Raw genomic sequence first — 22,361 nt, forward strand, 5'->3', positions numbered from 1 at the left:
CACTGCATCACCACAAGCACCACATTGCTGGCCTGAGCAAACAACTCGTTCGGTCGTTCCGGCTCGTTAACAAACGCACGAACCAAATCACAGATTCACAGAATTCTGACGAACAGACGACTTGGTGTGAGGTTTTCTCATCCACACGGCCATGGCCTGCGCCCCGCGGACAACAGCCTGCAACTCCTCCTGGCCTCCCGGGACACTGGAGCGTGGCTCGCCTTTGGTCGAGCACACCGCGTGCATGGACTAGGAGCGGCGTCCAGCACGCAAAACATATATGCACATTTTCTGTACCAGGTCTATGACGCCCACCGATTCTGGGCCATCGGTCGACGTATCTGCTGCCAACCCTGCCATGAACAAGGGCCATACGGAGGCTTGAAATACACTATTTTTGAGCGAACCGTACCTGCAGCAGAAAACCCAATGTCACGCATCCCCAAATATGATTCAGCGGTACAGATTACGAGAGCAGCTGGGCTCGGCAGCCAAAACGCTGCTCTCCAGACACTGCTGCTTTTCACCGAGGGGGTGATGGAAAAAAATCACCTTAAACGAAGCACTAGTAGTAAGTTAACAATCGCCATGCAGCCTCCGAATCTAGTTACCAAAATGGTCACATGTATTAAACATGGGTTCATACTTAAAGTATAAAAAATACAACACAGCAGCATCACACCGAAATAAAAATAGTATACCAATCAAGGTACGTTTCACAATATGTTAAATTATCAACCACAATCAACTGCTCATTTTTCAAGGAGCGGACTACAAGACATGGTCCTTATATTTACAGTTTCAACTATATGCAAATTTATTCCTTTCGCTGCAGATGTCATCACTACAGAAGCTTTGGCAATGAGAGATGGTCTAGTATTTGCTAATTCTCTCGGATTCAATCGTGTGCATTGGAATCAGACTCCTTACAGGTTATTAACTTTTGTAATGGTCAAACTAGATGGTGGGACTCAACAGTGGCAATCTTTGCAGAATGTGTGGATACTAGTTCCTTGATCGGGAAGGTCATTTTTAAGCATTGTTATCGCTCTTGTAACCAAGCAGCTCATGTGCTAGCCAATTTTTGTTTCTGTAATAAATCCTCCTTTGGTTGGTTGGGCGAGCCTTCTGACTGTGTTGTCAGTAAGCTCATAGACGATGCAAACATTGTTTAATTTTAATAAAGCTAGCCATGATGGCCTTCACTCGAAAAAAACAATGTCTTGCAGGGTAACTATTTTCACAAGGATCGGCTGGGCCTTTGGTTGGTTGGGCGAGCCTCCTGACTGTGTTGTTAGTAAGCTCATAGACGATGCAAACATTGTTTAATTTTAATAAAGCTAGTCATGATGGCCTTCACTCAAAAAAAAAACAATGTCTTGCAGGGTAACTGTTTTCACAAGGATCGGCTGAGACACAGATGAGACCCAACAAAACAGGGGTACTCCCTCCGTTCGAAAAAGCTTGTCCCTCCAATGAATGTATCTAGCACCAAGTTAATGCTATATACATCCATTTGAGGGATAAGTTTGGGACAAACCTTTTCGGACTGAGGGAGTACAAACTAAGTGCTTGCAATCAAAAGTTAATTAGGAAGGTGATGGTTAGTAGCATGCAATTGGAGTGAGAAGGAGATGTTGCAACTGAACCTAACTGAGGTCAATTTCGACCCGCTCCGGGGTTCCCCTCTCACTTTCTTGTGCGACAAGTTCACTACCTAGCTGCCCTTTATCCCCTGCGCCGAAAGCGTAGAATTTGCCTGACTATCAGTGCAAATGTATGCGCATTCCAGTATATGGAATTCGTAAGGCTGACCTACACCACCTTCTCATTCATACTCTGCAACGAAGTCACCTGATCAGGGCTAAGGACGTTGCTCTGCATGTTGTTACCCTGGAAAAGCACACATAGATGGTAAAGAAAATGACGATTGATTCAGAAGTAGCAAGCTAAATTAGAGAGGACTAAAAGGACTTGTATTAACAAATATGATCTTTCTGCTTATTCTTACAACGCAAACTAAAGCAATTATCTGCAAACGGAAGATTAACGGTGCCATAAGAGGTTAACCAACCGAACAAAAACATAATATCGAACAACACACAAAAAAAATCACTCTATAACTAATAAATTCTAGATACAATAGTGCACATCCAATAGCCCCGTGTTGGCTAGCTTTCCACGGAAACTTCAAGGAATATAACTCTATTACATGATCATTGCAAAAACTGGCATATCAGCTATACTTGTAGCCACAATCTTCCACGGTGTTATACTATGTGCTATTTCCCACAGAAAAATCTAAACTTCGATCAATTTTTTCTTTCTTCACTATCATAGGAGTTACAATCGAACAAATAATTAATACAAAACTCAAAACCAAATCTCTCTCGTAAGTTTAGTCATACAAATTGTTTTTGCTTACACCCTATATGGACATGCACATAAACCCTAAAACTCAAGCACCCGCCACTGCATGTGCATTAGCTCTTCCTTGTATGATCATAATGTGTAGTCTAAATTTTCGGTAATATTGAGGATTTGTAATCCAAAAAATCAACAATATAATCTTAATATAAAATAGAAACTGCCACAAGAATCCCGCATTGATGATCAAGTAGGCCAACTAAACTAATACATACAAAACTAAATTGAATTGCATGTTTGTTAAGCACTTAGGAGGTGTGCTAGATAGTGCCTAGCCTCAATTGTAGTGTTGTGGCCAAGGCTTGATGACTCACCACATCCAAACGAGTAAACATCACCTTTGCGTGACACAATAAATGTGCTATAATCTCCAGTTGCTACATAAACGGCCTTCACACTGCTCAAGGCCTCAACCACCTTGGGAACATACTCACATTCCTCATTACCATGACCCAAGCAGCCATAACGTCCCCATCCCCAAGTGCAAACTCGTCCATCCTTGCCCACAACAACAGCATACCAAGCACTAGCAGCAACAACTATTGGTTGTATATTCAGAGTCCGGAACTGCTCAATCAATCTAGGGTATTTCTCATCAGTTCGGGTGCCATGGCCAAGCTTTCCTCCTAAAGCACAACCAACAGAATAAACAGACCCGCCGTTAAACTAAGACCAACCATTAGAATAGTATCATGTCAGACTGTTCGTTCATATAAATAAAAACACAAACAATAGCTCATAAAAAATGTCAAAGCCTGTAAATATTACTTCATCGTAATAAGAAATAAGTTCTCATCATTTGAGAGTCTTTTTCTTCAAGGGTTATGATGTAGGGTGGAACCCTAGGGCCGATCTTTCACGATTTGGAGGGGATCCCATGAAGAACACGACGAACACACGAGGGAAAACACAAGGGGAAACGAGAGGAAACACTCAAATCAACGGGAAACGATCACACTTGTGCTAGATCCATGAACACAAAGAGGTCACAGCGATCCAAAGACAACAAAGGAAGGATACAAGTAGCTAGTTCTTCTCCAAGAGGAGGTCTTGAATCCACTAGGGGATCTTCCCTTTCGGGGTCTTGAATCCACTTGGGATCTTCTCCGCGGAGGCCTCGGTCTCCAATGGAGTATGTATCAAGTGGATGAGCAAAGCTCTATCTCTCATATGAGCTAAACCAATGCTAACCCTAGAAAAGGGGAGGTGGAGTCGTATATATAGTCTAGAGGGGCGAAGGGGTACATGGGCCTCGGCTCAACACTCTGTGCGCAGACAGGCGTCGGTCGTCCGGTGGCTTGCGAGGGTCTGGTCGTCCGGTAGGGATCGGACGTCCGGCGTTTTACCTCAGATGGGTCGGTGTCGGATTTCCGGTCGGGGTCGAATGTCTGGTCGTCGGTCGTCCTAAGGTCTTCAAACTTCCGTTAATTTCTCTTCTATTGGGTGACATCGGATGTCCGGAGGGGCTCGGTCGTCCGGAAGCTGGGAGGTGTCGGATGTCTGGTCCGTGTCGGTCGTCCGGCCGCTGTAGCATACGCTAGCTGGGACTTGGGCTGGCTGGCTGACCCTTCAGGCGTCGGACGTCCGGCCTAGTCCGGTCGTCCGGTGGCTGTAGGTTTTCTGGCAGCTCCTCTTCTTGGTCCTTGTACTTGGTGCTCTCGCTGTCTTGTCCGTTGGATGTAGTTGTTCCATGGCTTGCCTCTAAGTACCTGATCACACATAGGGTCTCCGCTTGATGTAGTAGCCATGTCTCACATGTGGAAAGTGGTAGTTCGGAGAGGAGCGAGTTCACCTTAGTTTCAATAGCCCGTGCCCGAGCTCTAGTCATTGGTCCATGTGGTGTCGTGGGAGACGTAGGTAAGTCCATGGGGATGACCATAGGATGCTCCGCATCATCTCCCCCCTTGGGAAAGATCCGACATCGGATTGAAAGCCTCATTACCATGGTAGGGAGAGAGATCTTTGACGTTGAAGATGTCGCTCACGGAGTACTTGTCACGTGGGATGTCGATCTTGTAGGCGTTGTTGTTGTAACGTGCTAGCACCTTGAAGGGTCCGTCGGCTCGAGGTAGAAGCTTGGACTTGCGTTCGTTGGGGAAGCGGTCCTTGCGAAGGTGTAGCCACACAAGAACTCCGGTGTTTAAAATCATGTGATTGTTGTTGATGTTGATCTTGGTCGCGAGGCGTTGTACTTGGCGCTCGATGGTGTGCCTTGTATCTTCATGCACTTTCTTGAGATAGCTCGCTCGTGCACTCGCGTCCATGTTGATGCGCTCTTGTAATGGTAGCGGTAGAATGTCCAATGGGGACAACGGGTTGAAGCCGTAGACGACCTCGAAGGGGGACTTGCCGGTAGTCGAATGTCTTGCGCGGTTGTAGGCGTACTCGGTGATGGGTAGACACTCCTCCCAGTCCTTGATGTTCTTCTTGATCAACACGCGTAGGAGAGTGGATAGCGTCCGGTTCGTGACCTTTGTCTGGCTGTCAGTTTGTGGATATGCCGAGGAGAATAGGAGCTTGATTCCGAGCTTGGCGCATAGCATCTTCCAAAAGTAGCTTAGGAATTTGACGTCGCGGTCCGACACGATAGTCTTGGGCACTCCATGTAGATGCAAGATTTTCCTACAAAAGAGGTTGGCAACATGTGAAGCATCGTCTATCTTGTCGCATGGAATAAAATGTGCTATCTTAGAGAAACAGTCCACAACAACAAACACAGAATCTTTGCCATTTCTAGTTCTAGGCAAACCAAGCACAAAGTCCATACTAATATCTTCCCATGAGTGATACGGAACATGAAGTGGCATATAGAGACCATGGGATTGAGCTTTAGACTTATCTTTGCAACATGTAGAGCATCGATTGGTTTAGCGGGAGACGTCGCGGAACATATTGGGCCAAAAGTAGTTCTTCGAGAGCGTAGCGAAGGTCTTGTCGCGTCCTAAGTGTCGCATAAGTCCTCCATGAGATTCTTGTATAAGTAACAAACAAAGAGAAGACTCAGGGATACATAGTTTGTTAGCTCTCATAAGATAATCATCTTTGATGTAATAGCGTTCCCAAGAAGTATGCGTCAAACATTTGGCATAAGGAATAGCAAAAGTAGGGTCATGTGCATACAAGTCTTTTATGTGCTCAAAGCCAATGACATTCAATTCAAGTTGAGGAACAAGCATGCATTTGCGGGAAAGAGCATCCACCACAACATTCTCTTTAATTACCCTTAATGTACTTGATGACATAAGGAAAGACTCAATAAACTCACTCCATTTGGAATGTCGCTTATTCAATTTAGTTTGACCCTTAAGGTATTTAAGCGTTTCATGATCCGTGTGGATGACAAATTCATGAGGATGGAGATAATGTTCCCACACATGCAAAACTAGTACTAAGGCATATAGCTCTTTGTCATAGATGGTATAATTGAGTTGCGCGTCGAAAAGTTTTTCACTAAAATAAGCAATTGGGCGCTTCTCTTGCATTAACACACCTCCTATACCATTGCCACTAGCACTGGTGCGCCTCGGTCCTAAACAAACGGTTTAAAACCCCTTTCCCCTACGGCATTTGGAACCGTCGCCAAGTGAGTGTGTGCGATAGGGTGTCCTTCCCACACGACCCAGAAATCGTCGGGGATAGGCCCTCCTGGGACCCAGGCTGGGGCCGTGTGCGATCGGGAGAGGCATCGAAACCCAATCATTTCCGTAGGTATGTACATCCCACACGGTGAATCCTAGAAATCATTTCCGTAGGTATGTACATCCCACACGGTGAATTCTAGAAATCATTTCCGTAGGTATGTACATCCCACACGGTGAATCCTAGAAAAACATTTCTGTTCGTATGCATATCACACGCAGTCAATCCAAGGAATACGTTTTCGTTCTTATGTACATCCCACACAGTCAATCCAGGGAAAACGTTTCCGTTCGGATGTACATCCCACACGGTTTTATGAATACGCTCGTGTGTGAAAGGTGTAACTATCACACACGCTCTGCCTTGGTTAACTGTTTGCTTTCATTAACTACATCACACACGATTTGATGTAGAAAACTGTGTGGCATTGGGCTATCCATCGCAAGCGCTTTTACTGCTAGAACCGTTTGCAAAGGTCCATGACCGTCTGTTCTATTTTTATTTTTGCCTGTAATTTATTATTCTAATTGGAAATTTTGAAATACGAAACATGAAATTCAAATTCTCAGCACAATGGTTCAACAACGAATCCATAAATAAAATTGCCAGTACAATATGTTCAGTAATTACAGGATTAGGCAGCAATTAACTATGATGAACCACAGTATTTAAAGGCGGTAAAGGTGAAGAGACAAGTGTAAATCATTTTGACTGCCGACAGTGTTGAAGAAGAGGAATGCCCATAATGTGCCTTCCTGCATGCCATAGGCACGAACCACTTTTGTTCAACCCCTTGTGACGACCGCCCGCCCATCCTTCACCGCCTTCAGGAATACTTCTACAGCATTATCATGGTAGCATGAATTATATACTTTAACCTTAGTTGCCTCCACTCCGGTCATGTAGTTTGCAAGGTAATCATCAGTAAATAGCTTCGAAAACCACTGAAAAGGGAAAAATATCAGATACTGAGGTCTAATAGAGTAACTTGTTGTGGGCAGGGGGAAAAGGCAACACATTACTTACCATCCTAAAGTTCACTGTTGTCTTCGACAAAGTGTAAATAAAGAGGTTAATTCCAATCACCCGTTTCTTTCGCCTAACAATCTTTCTTAGTTTCCTCACTTGACGCTTGTTCATGAATATCTCATTGCCCCATACGCAAAAGGGATCGAAGCGTGGATCAGTACCCCTCATATATGTACCTACAAGCAACCAATAAATGTTAGAAGCAAAACTGAGATTGCACAAATGATGTAAAATACAACTACCTATGTTCCTAAGTACAAGTATTTTTTTTAGATTTCAATATGAACTACATACATATGTATATAGAATTATAGATATAGTTTAGATTAGAATCTAGATTCACTCATTTTGCTCCTTATGTAGTCTATATTGGAATCTCTAAAAATACTTATATTTAGGAATAGATGGTGTATAAGACATGGGATGCAGCTAACCTCGATGGCAAACAACAACATCGCCCATTGTAGCCTTGTGTAAGTACATGGAAAGCCGATGTTAACTACAACAGGGTTAACATCCACAAAAAATAGCAAATGGTAATAAAACGCCAACATCTGTAGTGATATCTTCATTTCGAAAGAGTAGCACGGTAGCAAAGAGACGGATTAAAAAATGGATACAACTGTTAATTGCAATAGGCTTAACAACATCCTAATTCATGTTTTGTAAGTTTGTAGCCATTGAAATACAACTCTTTAAAAATGGATACAACTGTTAATTGCAACAGGCTTAATGGCCATTGAAACCGGTACTGATAAAAATGCAATTGGCAGAGTTAAACATCACAGGGCAGGTGCTGCCCGAGCAGATAATGGCCCAGTTGTCTATAAAAAGGTAGGGAAAATAGCTCAAACGTGTTAGGCATGTTTACTACAACATGCTTAATACATCGACAGTACAAAACATAGCCATTAATTGCAACTGGTATTGGTAAGATTGAACTGGTGGGTACATACTTGGTAAGTCCTGAGAGGTAGTTGCTGGGGCACTTCATCTTGGCCAGAGCCCGCCCAAAGTCAGCGGCGGCGGAGGCGAGCTGTTCCTCCGGGTCGAAGCGTGGATCAGTGCCACTGACATGTGTACCTACAGGCAACCAGTAAATGGTAGAAGTTAAACTGCAATTGCACAAATGATGTGAAATACTGTAATACATGGGATGCAGCTAACCTTGACGGCAAACAACAGCATTGGCCGTTATGTCCCTGCGTAAGTACATGGACAAGCATGTTAAGTACAACAGGGTTAGCATCCACCAAAAATAGCAAATGGGGCAGCATCTCTAGTATATCTTCATTGCGGAGAGTAGCATGGTAGCAAATGGACAAATTAAAAAATGGATACAACTGTTAATTGCAACAGTCTTAACAACATCCTAAGTCATGTTTTGTAAGTTTGTAGCCATTGAAATGCAACTGTTTAAAAATGGATTCAACTGTTAATTGCAACAGGCTTAATAGACATTGAAACCGGTACTGATAAAAATGCAATTGGCATAGTTAAACATCACAAGGCAGGTGCTGCCAGAGCAGAGAATGGCCTAGATGTCTATAAAAAGGTAGGGATAGTAGCAAAAACGTGTTAGGCATGTTTACTAGAACATGCTTAATACATCGACCGTACAGAACATAGCCATTAATTGCAACTGGTATTGGTAAGATTGAACTGGTGAGTACATACTTGGTAAGTCCTGAGAGGTAGTTGCTGGGGCACTTCATCTTGGCCAGAGCTCGCCCAAAGTCAGCGACGGCGGAGGCGAGCTGTTCCTCCGGGTCGAAGCGTGGATCAGTGTCACTGACATGTGTACCTACAGGCAACCAGTAAATGGGTAGAAGTTAAACTGCAATTGCACAAATTATGTGAAATACTCTAAGACATGGGATGCAGCTCACCTCAACGGCAAACAAAAGCATCGGCCGTTATGACCCTGCGTAAGTACATGGACAGGCATGTGAAGTGCAACAGGGTTAGCATCCACTAAAAATAGCAAATGGGCAGCATCTCTAGTGATATCCTGAGTCATGTATTGTAAGTTTGTTGCTGGTATTGGTGAAATTGAGCTGGGCACGGTAATATTTGAACATCACACAATGTGTAGTATTGAAATAAACAAGGCACGAACATGCTTAATGCATCAACCGTACAAATCATAGCCGTTGCAAGTGGTATTGGTAAGATTTAGCTGGTCAGATCTTACCTATTAAGTCCTGGGGGGGGGGGTAGTCGCTGGGGGACTTCATCTGGGCCAGAGCTTGCACCATGTCGGCGGCGGCGGAGGCGAGGTGTTCCTCCAGGTCAACACGCACAACGTCCATCGCGCCATGGACCGCCATCAGCTCCTGGCGGGGGGGATTTGTGTTGGGGAACGTAGTAATTTAAAAAAAATTCCTACGCACATGCAAGATCATGGTGATGCATAGCAACGAGAGGGGAGAGTGTTGTCCACGTACCCTCATAGACCGTAAGTGGAAGTGCTATGAGAACGCGGTTGATGTAGTCGTACGTCTTCACGATCCGACCGATCCAAGTACCGAACGCACGACACCTCCGAGTTCAGCGCACATTCAGCTCGGTGATGTCCCACGAACTCCGATCCAGCAGAGCTTCGAGGGAGAGTTCTGTCAGCACAACGGCGTGATGACGGTGATGATGATGCTACCGATGCAGGGCTTCGCCTAAGCACCGCTACGATATGACCGAGGTGGATTATGGTGGAGGGGGGCACCGCACACGGCTAAAAGATCAACTGATCAACTTGTGTGTCCATGGGGTGCCCCCTGGCCTCGTATATAAAGGAGCAAGGGGGAGGCCGGACGGCCCTAGGAGGGCGCGCCAGGAGGAGTCCTCCTCCTAGTGGGAGTAGGACTCCCCTTTCCTAGTCCCACTAGGAGGGGGAAGAAAGGAGTGGGAGAGAGGAAAGGCAAGGGGGGGGGGAGCCGCCCCCCTTCCTTGTCCTATTCGGACTCAAGGGGAGTGGGCGCGCGGCCTGCCCTGGCCAACCCCTCTCTCTCTCCACTAGGGCCCAACAAGGCCCATTAACCCCCGGGGGGTTTCGGTAACCCCCCAGCACTCCGGTAAAATCCCGATTTCACCCGGAACTATTCCGATGTCCAAATATAGGCTTCCAATATATCAATCTTTATGTCTCGACCATTTCGAGACTCCTCGTCATGTCCGTGCATATCTGGTACTCTAAACTACCTTCGGTACATCAAAACACATAAACTCATATTACCGATGGTCACCGAACGTTAAGCGTGCGGACCCTACGGGTTCGAGAACTATGTAGACATGACTGAGACTCGTTTCCGGTCAATAACCAAAAGCGGAACCTGGATGCTCATATTGGCTCCTACATATTCTACGAAGATCTTTCTCGGTCAAACCGCATAACAACATACATTGTTCCCTTTGTCATCGGTATGTTACTTGCCCGAGATTCGATCGTCGGTATCTTAATACCTAGTTCAATCTCGTTACCGGCAAGTCTCTTTACTCGTACCGTAATACATCATCCCGCAACTAACTCATTAGTTGAATTGCTTGCAAGGCTTATAGTGATGTGCATTACTGAGAGGGCCCAGAGATACCTCTCCGACAATCGGAGTGACAAATCCTAATCTCGATCTATGCTAACTCAACAAGTACCATCGGAGACACCTGTAGAGCACCTTTATAATCACCCGGTTATGTTGTGATGTTTGGTAGCACAAAAAGTGTTCCTCCGGTATTCGGGAGTTGCATAATCTCATAGTCATAGGAACATGTATAAGTCATGAAGAAAGCAATAGCAATATACTAAACGATTGTATGCTAAGCTAACGGAATGGGTCAAGTCAATCACATCATTCTCTAATGATGTGATCCCGTTAATCAAATAACAACTCATGTCTATGGCTAGGAAACTTAACCATCTTTGATTCAACGAGCTAGTCAAGTAGAGGCATACTAGTGACACTCTGTTTGTCTATGTATTCACACATGTACTAAGTTTCCAGTTAATATAATTCTAGCATGAATAATAAACATTTATCATGATATAAGGAAATATAAATAACAACTTTATTATTGCCTCTAGGGCATATTTCCTCCAGTCTCCCACTTGCACTAGAGTCAATAATCTAGATTACAAAGTAATGATTCTAACACCCATGGAGTCTTGGTGCTGATCATGTTTTGCTCGTGAGAGAGGCTTAGTCAACGGGTCTGCAACATTCAGATCCGTATGTATCTTGCAAATCTCTATGTCTCCCTCCTTGACTTGGTCGCGGATGGAATTGAAGCGTCTCTTGATGTGCTTGGTTCTCTTGTGAAATCTGGATTCCTTTGCCAAGGCAATTGCACCAGTATTGTCACAAAAGATTTTCATTGGACCCGATGCACTAGGTATGACACCTAGATCGGATATGAACTCCTTCATCCAGACTCCTTCATTTGCTGCTTCCGAAGCAGCTATGTACTCCGCTTCACACGTAGATCCCGCCACAACGCTTTGTTTAGAACTGCACCAACTGACAGCTCCACCGTTCAATATAAACACGTATCCGGTTTGTGACTTAGAGTCATCCGGATCAGTGTCAAAGCTTGCATCGACATAACCATTACGATGAGCTCTTTGTCACCTCCATAAATGAGAAACATATCCTTTGTACTTTTCAGGTATTTCAGGATGTTCTTGACCGCTGTCCAGTGATCCACTCCTGGATTACTTTGGTACCTCCCCGCTAAGCTAATAGCAAGGCACACATCAGGTCTGGTACAAAACATTGCATACATGATAGAGCCTATGGCTGAAGCATAGGGAACATCTTTCATTTTCTCTCTATCTTCTGTAGTGGTCGGGCATTGAGTCTGACTCAACTTCACACCTTGTAACACAGGCAAGAACCCTTTCTTTGCTTGATCCATTTTGAACTTCTTTAAAACTTTATCAAGGTATGTGTTTCGTGAAAGTCCAAAACAGCTTCACCGAGGTCTTTCATTGAAAAACTCTTATTCAAGTATCCTTTTATGCTATCCAGAAATTCTATATCATTTCCAATCGACAATATGTCATCCACATATAATATTAGAAATGCTACAGAGCTCCCACTCACTTTCTTGTAAATACATGCTTCTCCAAAAGTCTATATAAAACCATATGCTTTGATCACACTACCAAAACGTTTATTCCAACTCTGAGATGCTTGCACCAGTCCATAGATGGATCGCTGGAGCTTGCACACTTTGTTAGCATCTGATACGTCTCCAACGCATCTATAATTTTTGATTGCTACATGCTATATTATCTTCTGTTTTGGACATTAATGGGCTTTATTATTCACTTTTATATTATTTTTGGGACTAACCTATTAACCGGAGGCCCAACCCAAAATTGCTGTTTCTGCCTATTTTAGAGTTTCGCAGAAAAAGAATATCAAACGGAGTCCAAACGGAATGAAACCTTCGGAAACGTGATTTTCAGAACGAACATGATCCAGGAGACTTGGACCCTATGTCAAGAAACAAAAAGGAAGCCACGAGGTAGGGGGGCGCGCCTACCCCCCTAGGGCGCGCCCTCCACCCTCATGGGCCCCCTGTTGCTCCACCGACGTACTTCTTCCTCCTATATATACCTACGAACCCCCAAACGATCAGATACAGAGCCAAAAACCTAATTCCACCACCGCAACCTTCTATACCCACGAGATCCCATCTTGGGGCATGTTCCGGAGCTCCGCCGGAGGGGGCATCCATCACGGAGGGCTTCTACATCAACACCATAGCCTCTCCGATGAAGTGTGAGTAGTTTACCTCAGACCTTCGGGTCCATAGTTAGTAGCTAGATGGCTTTCTCTCTCTTTTTGGATCTCAATACAATGTCCTCCCCCTCTCCCGTGGAGATCTATTCGATGTAATCTTCTTTTGCGGTGTGTTTGTTGAGACCGATGAATTGTGGGTTTATGATCAAGTTTATCTATGAACAATATTTGAATCTTCTCTGAATTCTTTTATGTATGATTGGTTATCTTTGCAAGTCTCTTCGAATTATCAGTTTGGTTTGGCCTACTAGATTGATCTTTCTTGCAATGGGAGAAGTGCTTAGCTTTGGGTTCAATCTTGCGGTGTCCTTTCCCAGTGACAGTAGGGGCAGCAAGGCACGCATAGTATTGTTGCCATCGAGGATAACAAGATGTTTTTTATATCATATTGCATGAATTTATCCCTCTACATCATGTCATCTTGCTTAAGGCGTTACTCTGTTCTTATGAACTTAATACTCTAGATGCATGCTGGATAGCGGTCGATGTGTGGAGTAATAGTAGTAGATGTAGGCAGGAGTCGGTCTACTTATCTCGGGCGTGATGCCTATATACATGATCATACCTAGATATTCTCATAACTATGCTCAATTCTGTCAATTGCTCAACAGTAATTTGTTCACCCACCGTAGAATACTTATGCTCTCGAGAGAAGGCACTAGTGAAACCTATGGCCCCCGGGTCTATATTCATCATATTAATCTTCCAACACTTAGTTATTTGGGTTGCTTCTTATTTTGCTTTTATTTTACTTTGCATCTTTATCATAAAAATACCAAAAATATTATCCTATCATATCTATCAGATCCCACTCTCGTAAGTGACCGTGTAGGGATTGACAACCCCTTATCGCGTTGGTTGTGAGGATTTGTTTGTTTTGTGTAGGTGCGAGGGACTCGCGCGTAGCCTCCTACTGGATTGATACCTTGGTTCTCAAAAACTGAGGGAAATACTTACGCTACTTTGCTGCATCACCCTTTCCTCTTCAAGGGAAAACCATTGCAATGCTCAAGAGGTAGCAAGAAGGATTTCTGGCGCCGTTGCCTGGGAGGTCTACGCAAACGTCAACATACCAAGTACCCATCACAAACCCTTATCTCCCGCATTACATTATTTGCCATTTGCCTCTCGTTTTCCTCTCCCCCACTTCACCCTTGCCGTTTTATTCGCCCTTTCTTTTCCGTTTGCCTCTTTTTGCCCGTCTCTTGTTTACTCGTGTGTTGGATTGCTTGTTTGTCACGATGGCTCTACCTAGATTTGGTGATCTTCACCTTAAAAGGTTAGAAGAGATTGAAAGCAACGTCAGGAGTTTTATGGTTTTGCAATTTGAGCATAATAATTTCTTCAGAAACGAGCTTAAGGAACAAAAAAGCTTTATGAGTTATATGAATAAAGAGCTCGATGATATGTCTAAAGAATTTGATGGTTTGAGATCCCAAATTGCTCGTCTTGAAAAGTTGATAGCTGAAATATCGGATAAGCAAGCTACCTTAGTTAATAAGATGGCCGCTAAACCAGATTTCTATGAAAATAAAGATGAAGATCTAAAAGTTATTGATGTGTCCCCTATCAAATCTTTGTTTTGCAATATGAATCTTGATAATTCTGGGACTGAATATGATCCACCTTTACCTAGAAGGCGTTCCAAAAATTCAGAGTTTTTAGATCTTGATGCTAAATTTGATAAAAATGGGATTGAAGAGAACAAAACCCTAGATATTAATAAACCCACTATTTTGGATTTCAAGGAATTTAATTATGATAATTGCTCTTTTATAGATTGTATTCCCTTGTTGCAATCTGTGCTAAATTCTCCTCATGCTTATAGTCAAAATAAAGCTTTTACCAAACATATCGTTGATGCTTTGATGCAATCTTATGAAGAAAAACTTGAGTTGGAAGTTTCTATCCCTAGAAAAATTTATGATGAGTGGGAAACTACTATTAAAATTAAGATTAAAGATCATGAATGCTATGCTTTGTGTGATTTGGGTGCTAGTGTTTCCACGATTCCAAAAACTTTGTGTGATTTGCTAGGTTTCCGTGATTTTGATGATTGCTTTTTAAACTTGCACCTTGCGGATTCCACTATTAAGAAACCTATGGGAAGATTAATGATGTTCTTATTGTTTCAAATAGGAACTATGTGCCCATATATTTTATTGTTCTTTATATAGATTGCAATCCTTCATGTCCTATTATTCTTGGTAGACCTTTCCTTAGAACGATTGGTGCAATTATTGATATGAAGGAAGGGAATATTAGATTCCAATTTCCATTAAAGAAAGACATGGAACACTTCCCTAGGAAGAAAATAAAACTACCATATGAATCTATTATGAGATCCACTTATGGATTGCCAAGTAAAGATGGCAATACCTAGATCTATCCTTGCTTTTATGCCTAGCTAGGGGCGTTAACGATAGCGCTTGTTGGGAGGCAACCCAATTTTATTTTTAGTTTTTAGTTTTTTGCTTCTGTTTAAGAATAAATATTTGATCTAGCCTCTGGTTAGATGTGTTTTTATGTTTTAATTAGTGTTTGTGCCAAGTTAAACCTATAGGATCTTCTTGGATGATAGTTATTTGATCTTGCTGTAATTTCCAGAAACTTTCTGTTCACGAAAACAATTGTTAAAAATCACCAGAACGTGATAAAATCTTGATTCCACTTGCTGATGATCAATAAAAAAATTGCCTAGGTCTTCCTATTTTGGCTAATGTTTTGGAGTTCCAGAAGTTTGCGTTAGTTACAGATTACTACAGACTGTTCTGTTTTTGACAGATTCTGTTTTTCGTGTGTTGTTTGCTTATTTTGATGAATCTATGGCTAGTAAAATAGTTTATAAACCATAGAGAAGTTGGAATACAGTAGGTTTAACACCAATATAAATAAAGAATGAGTTCATTACAGTACCTTGAAGTGGTCTTTTGTTTTCTTTCGCTAACGGAGCTCACGAGATTTTCTGCTGAGTTTTGTGTTGTGAAGTTTTCAAGTTTTGGGTGAAAGATTTGATGGATTATGGAACAAGGAGTGGCAAGAGCCTAAGTTTGGGGATTCCCATGACACCCCCAAGATAATCTAAGGACACCAAAAAGCCAAAGCTTGGGGATGCCCCGGAAGGCATCCCCTCTTTCGTCTACTTCCATCGGTAACTTTACTTGAAGCTATATTTTTATTCACCACATGATATGTGTTTTGCTTGGAGCGTCTTGTATGATTTGAGTCTTTGCTTTTTAGTTTACCACAATCATCCTTTCTTTACACACCTTTTGAGAGAGACACACATGATTCGGAAATTATTAGAATACTCTATGTGCTTCACTTATATCTTTTGAGTTATATAGTTTTTGCTCTAGTACTTCACTTATATCTTTTAGAGCACGGTGGTGGATTTGTTTTATAGAAACTATTGATATCTCATGATTCACTTATATTTTTTGAGAGTCTTAAATAGCATGGTAATTTGCTTAAATCCTAATATGCTAGGTATTCAAGATTAGTAAAAACTTTCTTATGAGTGTTTTGAATACTAAGAGAAGTTTGATGCTTGATGATTGTTTTGAGACATGGAGGTAGTGATATTAAAGTCGTGCTAGTTGAGTAGTTGTGAATTTGAGAGATACTTATGTTGAAGTTTGCAAGTCCCGTCGCATGCACGTATGGTAAACGTTATGTAACAAGTTTGAAACATGAGGTGTTCTTTGATTGTCTTCCTTATGAGTGGCGGCCGGGGACGAGCGATGGTCTTTTTCTACCAATCTATCCCCCTAGGAGCATGCGCGTAGTGCTTGGTTTTTGATGACTTGTAGATTTTTGCAATAAGTATGTGAGTTCTTTATGACTAATGTTGAGTCCATGGATTATACGCACTCTCACCTTTCCACCATTGCTAGCCTCTTCGGTACCGTGCATTGCCCTTTCTCACATTGAGAGTTGGTGCAAACTTCGCCGGTGCATCCAAACCCCGTGATATGATACGCTCTTTCACACATAAACCTCCTTATATCTTCCTCAAAACAGCCACCATACCTACCTATTATGGCATTTCCATAGCCATTCCTAGATATATTGCCATGCAACTTTCCACCATCCAGTTTATCATGACACGTTCATCATTGTCATATTGCTTCGCATGATCATGTAGTTGACATAGTATTTGTGGCAAAGCCACAGTTCATAATTCTTTCATACATGTCACTCTTGGTTCATTGCATATCCCGGTACACCGCCGGAGGCATTCATATGGAGTCATACTTTGTTCTAGTATCGAGTTGTAATCATTGAGTTGTAAATAAATAGAAGTGTGATGATCATCATTTTCTAGAGCATTGTCCCAGGTGAGGAATAAAAAGAGAGAGAGAAAGGCCATAAAAAAAAGAGAAGGCCCCAAAAAAGAGAGAAAAAGAGAGAAGGGACAATGTTACTATCCTTTTACCACACTTGCGCTTCAAGGTAGCACTATAATCTTCATGATAGAGAGTCTCTTGTTTTGTCACTTTCATATACTAGTGGGGATTTTTCATTATAGAACTTGGCTTGTATATTCCAACAATGGGCCTCCTCAAGTGCCCTAGGTCTTCATGAGCAAGCAAGTTGGATGCACACCCACTTAGTTTCTTTTGTTGAGCTTTCATATATTTATAGCTCTAGTGCATCCGTTGCATGGCAATCCCTACTCCTTGCATTAACATCAATCGATGGGCATCTCCATAGCTCATTGATTAGCCTCGTTGATGTGAGACTTTCTCCTTTTTTGTCTTCTCCACATAACCCCCATCATCATATTCTATTCCACCCATAGTGCTATGTCCATGGCTCACGCTCATGTATTGCGTGAAGGTTTATAAGTTTGAGATTACTAAAGTATGAAACAATTGCTTGGCTTGTCATCGGGGTTGTGCATGATGAGAGCATTTTTGTGTGACGAAGATGGAGCATGACTAAACTATATGATTTTGTAGGGACGAACTTTCTTTGGCCATGTTATTTTGAGAGGACATAATTGCTTAGTTAGTATGCTTGAAGTATTATTATTTTTATGTCAATATGAACTTTTATCTTGAATCTTTCGGATCTGAATATTCATACCACAATTAAGAAGAATTACATTGAAATTAAGCCAAGTAGCACTCCGCATCAAAAATTCTGTTTTTATCATTTACCTACTCGAGGACGAGCAGGAATTAAGGGGATGCTTGATACGTCTCCAACGTATCTATAATTTTTGATTGCTCCATGCTATATTATCTTCTGTTTTGGACATTAATGGGCTTTATTATTCACTTTTATATTATTTTTGGGACTAATCTATTAACCGGGGCCCAGCCCAGAATTGCTATTTTTGCCTATTTCAGAGTTTCGCAGAAAAAGAATATCAAACGGAGTCCAAACAGAATGAAACCTTCGGGAACGTGATTTTCGGAACGAACATGATCTAGGAGACTTGGACCCTGCATCAAGAAACAAAAGAGGAAGCCACGAGGTAGGGGGGCACGCCCTCCACCCTCGTGGGCCCCCTGTTGCTCCATCGACGTACTTCTTCCTCCTATATATACCTACGTACCCCCAAACGATCAGATACGGAGCCAAAAACCTAATTCCCCCGCCGCAACCTTCTGTACCCACGAGATCCCATCTTGGGGCCTGTTCCGGAGCTCCGCCGGAGGGGGCATCCATCATGGAGGGCTTCTACATCAACACCATAGCCTCTCCGATGAAGTGTGAGTAGTTTACCTCAGACCTTCGGGTCCATAGTTAGTAGCTAGATGGCTTTCTCTCTCTTTTTGGATCTCAATACAATGTTCCCCCCTCTCTCGTGGAGATCTATTCGATGTAATCTTATTTTGCGGTGTGTTTGTTGAGACCGATGAATTGTGGGTTTATGATCAAGTTTATCTATGAACAATATTTGAATCTTCTCTGAATTCTTTTATGTATGATTGGTTATCTTTGCAAGTCTCTTCGAATTATCAGTTTGGTTTGGCCTACTAGATTGATCTTTCTTGCAATGGGAGAAGTGCTTAGCTTTGGGTTCAATCTTGCGGTGTCCTTTCCCAGTGACAGTAGGGGCAGCAAGGCACGTATAGTATTGTTGCCATCGAGGATAACAAGATGGGGTTTTTACCATATTGCATGAATTTATCCCTCTACATCATGTCATCTTTCTTAAGACGTTACTCTGTTCTTATGAACTTAATACTCTAGATGCATGCTGGATAGCGGTCGATGTGTGGAGTAATAGTAGTAGATGCAGGCAGGAGTCGGTCTACTTGTCTCGGACGTGATGCCTATATACATGATCATACCTAGATATTCTCATAACTATGCTCAATTCTGTCAATTGCTCAACAGTAATTTGTTCACCCACCGTAGAATACTTATGCTCTCGAGAGAAGGCACTAGTGAAACCTATGGCCCCCGGGTCTATCTTCATCATATTAATCTTCCAACACTTAGTTATTTCTGTTGCTTTTTATTTTGATTTTATTTTACTTTGCATCTTTATCATAAAAATACCAAAAATATTATCCTATCATATCTATTAGATCTCACTCTCGTAAGTGACCGTGTAGGGATTGACAGCCCCTTATCGCGTTGGTTGCGAGGATTTATTTGTTTTGTGTAGGTGCGAGGGACTCGCGCATAGCCTCCTACTGGATTGATACCTTGGTTCTCAAAAACTGAGGGAAATACTTACGCTACTTTGCTGCATCACCCTTTCCTCTTCAAGGGAAAACCAACGAAGTGCTCAAGAGGTAGCAGCATCCTTTGGATCGATAAAACCTTCAGGTTGCATCATATACAACTCTTCTTCCAGAAATCCATTCAGGAACGCAGTCTTTACATCCATTTGCAAAATTTCATAATCATAAAATGCGGCAATTGCTAACATGATTCGGACGGACTTAAGCATCGCTACGGGTGAGAAAGTCTCATCATAGTCAACTCCTTGAACTTGTCGAAAACCTTTCGCAACAAGTCGAGCTTTGTAGACAGTAACATTACCATCAGCGTCAGTCTTCTTCTTGAAGATCCATTTATTCTCGATGGCTTGCCGATCATCGGGCAAGTCAACCAAAGTCCACACTTTGTTCTCATACATGGATCCCATCTCAGATTTCATGGCCTCAAGCCATTTTGTGGAATCTAGGCTCATCACCGCTTCCTCATAGTTCGTCGGTTCGTCATGGTCAAGTAACATGACCTCCAGAACAGGATTACCGTACCACTCTGGTGCGGTTCTTACTCTGGTTGACCTACGAGGTTCGGTAGTAACTTGATCTGAAGTTACATGATCATCATCAGTAGCTTCCTCACTAATTGGTGAAGTAGTCAGAGGAACATATTTCTGTGATGAACTACTTTCCAATAAGGGAGTAGGTACAGTTACCTCATCAAGTTCTACTTTCCTCCCACTCACTTCTTTTGAGAGAAACTTCTTCTCTAGAAAGGATCCATTCTTAGCAACGAATGTCTTGCCTTCGGATCTGTGATAGAAGGTGTACCCAACAGTATCCTTTGGGTATCCTATGAAGACACATTTCTCCAATTTGGGTTCGAGCTTATCAGGTTGAAGCTTTTTCACATAAGCATCGCAGCCCCAAACTTTAAGAAACGACAACTTTGGCTTCTTGCCAAACCACAGTTCATACGGCGTCGTCTCAACAGATTTAGATGGTGCCCTATTTAACATGAATGCAGCCGTCTCTAAAGCATAACCCCAAAACGATAGCGGTAAATCAGTAAGAGACATCATAGATCGCACCATATCTAGTAAAGTACGATTACGACGTTCGGACACACCATTACGCTGTGGTGTTCCGGGTGGCGTGAGTTGCGAAACTATTCCGCATTGTTTCAAATGAAGACCAAACTCGTAACTCAAATATTCTCCTCCACGATCAGATCGCAGAAACTTTATTTTCTTGTTACGATGATTTTCCACTTCACTCTGAAATTCTTTGAACTTTTCAAATGTTTCAGACTTATGTTTCATTAAGTAGATATACCCATATCTGCTTAAATCATCTGTGAAGGTGAGAAAATAATGATACCCGCCGCGAGCCTCAACATTCATCAGACCACCGATACGTCCATTTTGCATCATGCTTTTATATCGATATTTATTGCAATATGGGCTATTATTACACGTTATGTCACAATACTTATGCCTATTCTCTCTTATTTTACAAGGTTTACATAAGGAGGGAGAATGCCGGCAGCTGGAATTCTGGGCTGGAAAAGGAGCAAATATTAGAGACCTATTCTGCACAACTCCAAAAGTCCTGAAACTCCACGAAAGTTATTTTTGGAAATAATAAAAAATACTGAACGTAAGAAATACGTCAGGGGGGCCACCACCTGCCCACGAGGGTGGGGGACGCGCCCCCCTGCCTCGTGGGCCCCCTGTTGGCTCTCCGGAGGCCATCTTCTGCTATATGAAGTCTTTCATCGAGGAAAAAATCATAAGCAACCTTTCGGGATGAGACTCCGCCGCCACGAGGCGAAACCTTGGCGGAACCAATCTAGGGCTCCGGCAGAGCTGTTCTACCGGGGACACTTCCCTCTAGGAGGGGGAAATCATCGCCATCGTCATCACCAACGCTCCTCTCATCGGGAGAGGGCAATCTCCATCAACATCTTCACCAGCACCATCTCCTCTCAAAACCCTAGTTCATCTCTTGTATCCAATTCTTGTCTCCAAGTCCGGGATTGGTACTAGTAGGTTGCTAGTAGTGTTGATTACTCCTTGTAGTTGATGCTAGTTGGTTTATTTGGTGGAAGATCATATGTTCAGATCCTATATGCATATTAATACCCCTCTGATTATGAACATGAATATGCATTGTGAGTATTTACGTTTGTTCCTGAGGACATGGGGGAAGTCTTGCTATTAGTAGTCATGTGAATTTGGTATTCGTTCGATATTTTGATGAGATGTATGTTGTCTATCCTCTAGTGGTGTTATGTGAATGTCGACTACATAACACTTCACCATTATTTGGGCCTATAGGAAGGCATTGGGAAGTAATAAGTAGATGATGGGTTGCTAGAGTGACAGAAGCTTAAACCCTAGTTTATGCGTTGCTTCGTAAGGGGCTGATTTGGATCCATATGTTTCATGCTATGGTTAGGTTTACCTTAATACTTTTGTTGTAGTTGCGGATGCTTGCAATAGAGGTTAATCATAAGTGGGATGCTTGTTCAATTAAGAACAGCACCTAAGCACCGGTCCACCCACATATCAAATTATCAAAGTACCGAACGCGAATCATATGAACGTGATGAAAACTAGCTTGACGATAATTCCCATGTGTCCTCAGGAGCGCTTTTCTCTATATAAGAGTTTGTCCAGGCTTGTACTTTGCTACAAAAAGGATTAGGCCACCTTGCTGCACTTTATTTACTTTTGTTACTTGTTGCTCGTTACAAATTATCCTATCACAAAACTATCTGTTACCACTT

General features: G+C 42.5%; 1 pseudogene; it reads right to left on the reverse strand.

Annotated features, from left to right (window-relative positions):
• Positions 1-1,649: 1,649 nt before the first annotated feature.
• LOC141022676 (ultraviolet-B receptor UVR8-like) lies at positions 1,650-4,175 on the reverse strand (annotated as a pseudogene).
• Between the last annotated feature and the right edge of the window lie 18,186 nt (positions 4,176-22,361).

The sequence above is a fragment of the Aegilops tauschii genome, chromosome 5 (genome assembly GCF_002575655.3).
Source record: "Aegilops tauschii subsp. strangulata cultivar AL8/78 chromosome 5, Aet v6.0, whole genome shotgun sequence".
In the NCBI taxonomy this organism is placed as follows: domain Eukaryota; kingdom Viridiplantae; phylum Streptophyta; class Magnoliopsida; order Poales; family Poaceae; genus Aegilops; species Aegilops tauschii.